This window comes from Echinops telfairi, unplaced genomic scaffold (assembly GCF_000313985.2).
Source record: "Echinops telfairi isolate 266 unplaced genomic scaffold, ASM31398v2 ScPeMD7_7468;HRSCAF=8506_1, whole genome shotgun sequence".
In the NCBI taxonomy this organism is placed as follows: domain Eukaryota; kingdom Metazoa; phylum Chordata; class Mammalia; order Afrosoricida; family Tenrecidae; genus Echinops; species Echinops telfairi.
This window is the reverse complement of record NW_022111370.1, coordinates 8,248,093-8,250,690: the sequence shown is the minus strand read 5'-3', so window position 1 is coordinate 8,250,690 and position 2,598 is coordinate 8,248,093.

The following is a 2,598-nucleotide window of genomic DNA, read 5'->3' as shown; positions in this document are numbered from 1 at the left end:
AACCTCTGTCAATGTACTGCTGAAACTGTTGTTGGATGATCTCCAGCAAAATTTTACTTGCATCTGATACCAATGATATTGTTGTATAATTTAGATCACCCTTCTTTAGACTAGGTACAAACACAGACCGCTTCCAGTCAGTTGGCCAGGCAGCAGCCTTCCAAATTCCCTGGCATAGATGAATGAATGCTTCCAATGGTTCATCAGCTTTTTGAAAGATTTAAACTGGTATTCCATCAATTGCTGGTACCTTGCCTTTGGCTAATGTTTTCACTGCAGATTAAACTTCTTCTCTCAGTTCCATTGTGCTTGCTCATATGCTACACCTTAAAACGGCAGAATATCACCTAGCCCATCTTGGTACAATGACTCTGTGTAGTTCCTTCTATCTTCCATCTGCAACGTTCAATATTTTGTCCATAGAAACTTTCAATACGGCAAGGTGAAACTTAATTTTCTTTAGTTCTTTTTGTTTAGGATATGCTGAGTATGTTCTTTCTTTCTGGTTTTCTAACTCTAGATCTTTTCTCATTGTATTATAATAGTTGACTTTGTTTTCTGGAACGGCCCTTTGAAATTTCCTGTCCATCTCTTTGACGTCATCATCTCCTCCATTTGCCTTAGCTACGCTATGATCAAGAGCAAGTTCAGTGTCTCTTCTGACACACCCTTTGACCATTTCTTTATTTCTTGTATTTTAATGGCCTTTTGCTTTCTTCATGCATGATCTTCCTGATGTCATGCCACAGCTCATCAGGTCTCTCATTAAACACTCATGGAGTTATTCTCATTTTCTTCTACTTCATCCTGAACTTACATACAAGCAGTTGGTGGTATAATCCACAACTGATGCTGGCCTGGTTTTAGCTGCTGGTATTAACTTCTCTACCATCTCTTCCCACAGTTGCAGTCAATTTAATTGTTAGATATTCCATCTACAGAAGTCCACATTTTTTTATTTTGTTGAAAAAAGGTATACTTGATGAAGTCTTTGGTCTTGCAAAATGTGGTCATGCAGTCTGCAGTTGTTGTTTTTTTATCACCACGACCATACTTTCCAACTGCGGTTCCTTCCTCTTTATTTCCAACTTTTACATCCCATTGCCAATAATTACCAATGTGTCTTGATTGCATGTTTGATCAATTTCAGACTGAGGATGTTGGTAGCATTCTCAAATTCTGCGCCGCTCGCTTTAGTGGCAGGTGCACACATTTGAACAACAGTTGCAGTGGTGGCATTTCCTTTCATTCAGGTAGACATCACCCTATCACAGACACGTTGTTCTTCAACTGGTAAGTTCAGGTTGAAGTAAAAGAAAATGAAAATAAGTCCATGAGAGCCAAAAGGAGGACATCCAAAAGACTGTACACAGAGAAAGCTATAGCGTTGAATACAGTGCCATTCCTCTTGATGGAGTCAGAGCCAGCATAGGAAACCTTAAGATTTTCTGATTCAAGATGGACCACCCCAGTCCATTTTAGCTCACTAATGCCTAGAATATTGTGTTAGACAGGGTTCTCTAGAGAGATAAAACCAAATTCTTGATAATATAATATATTTATTTATAAAGGTAATTAATATATAACAAGAAATGAAATGTTAAATCATAAAGATAGTTAGATATATAACGAGAAATGAAATGTTAAATCATATACAGATAAATATACAATCTTAAATCATATACAGATAAATATACAAGAAATAAACAGTTAAATTAGAAGCACTATAAATGGCTTAGTGCAACTCACGTCCGTGAGAGAAAGTTGAGAGACTAGCAGTCCTTCCAGTCTCTATCTGATGCCAGATCTTCCTCTATTTGTAGAGAGAGCTAGGTTATGTCAGCACAGCAGCCAATCACAAGGCAGGTCACCAATTGCCAGTTCCCAGCTCCAGAGAAGTCTTAAAGGGACCTCAACTTACAGCAACACAGTCCACAGGCTAGGCATCCCACAGGCTCTGTAGCCTTTAAATTAAAGCACAGAACAAGCAAGGCAGCCGCACAGTGGTCCGATGATCACAGAGCGAGAGACAAGAAAGGCAAGGCTCACCAAGCCATCCATCTCTCCGCCCCTCAGTCAATCCCACCTGCGTTTATCAGCCAGGCTGTCACAATAAACTGTCTCAATTATCGATCCTTATGCATTCCATTTTATTTTTCATGACTTCCAATTTTCCCTGATTCATTCTCCATACACTCAAAGTTCCAACTATTACTTGATGTTTACAGTTGTATCTTCTTGTTTTGAGTCTTGTCCCATAAGCAAATGAAGGTCCTGAAGGCTTTGCTCCTACGGAGGCTTTACTCCCTCTGCCTCCCTGTGAGCCACTCTGCTTTGAGAAGGTCGCTCTTCCTCAGTCATTTTTGAGTGCCTTCTGACCTGAAGGGGCTTATCTTCTGGGACCATCTCTTACAACATTTGACTTCTAGTCATAAGGTTATCCATAACTGACAATGTTTTGTGAAGACTCAATTATCCAGAGTCTTCAGTGACTGATCCCTCTGAAGTGGACTGCCTGTGCCTTCCCCATAGTTTGTTCTTTGTCTGGAAGCTCTGCTGAAACCCGTTCACCTGCAGTGACTCTGCTGATATTTGATA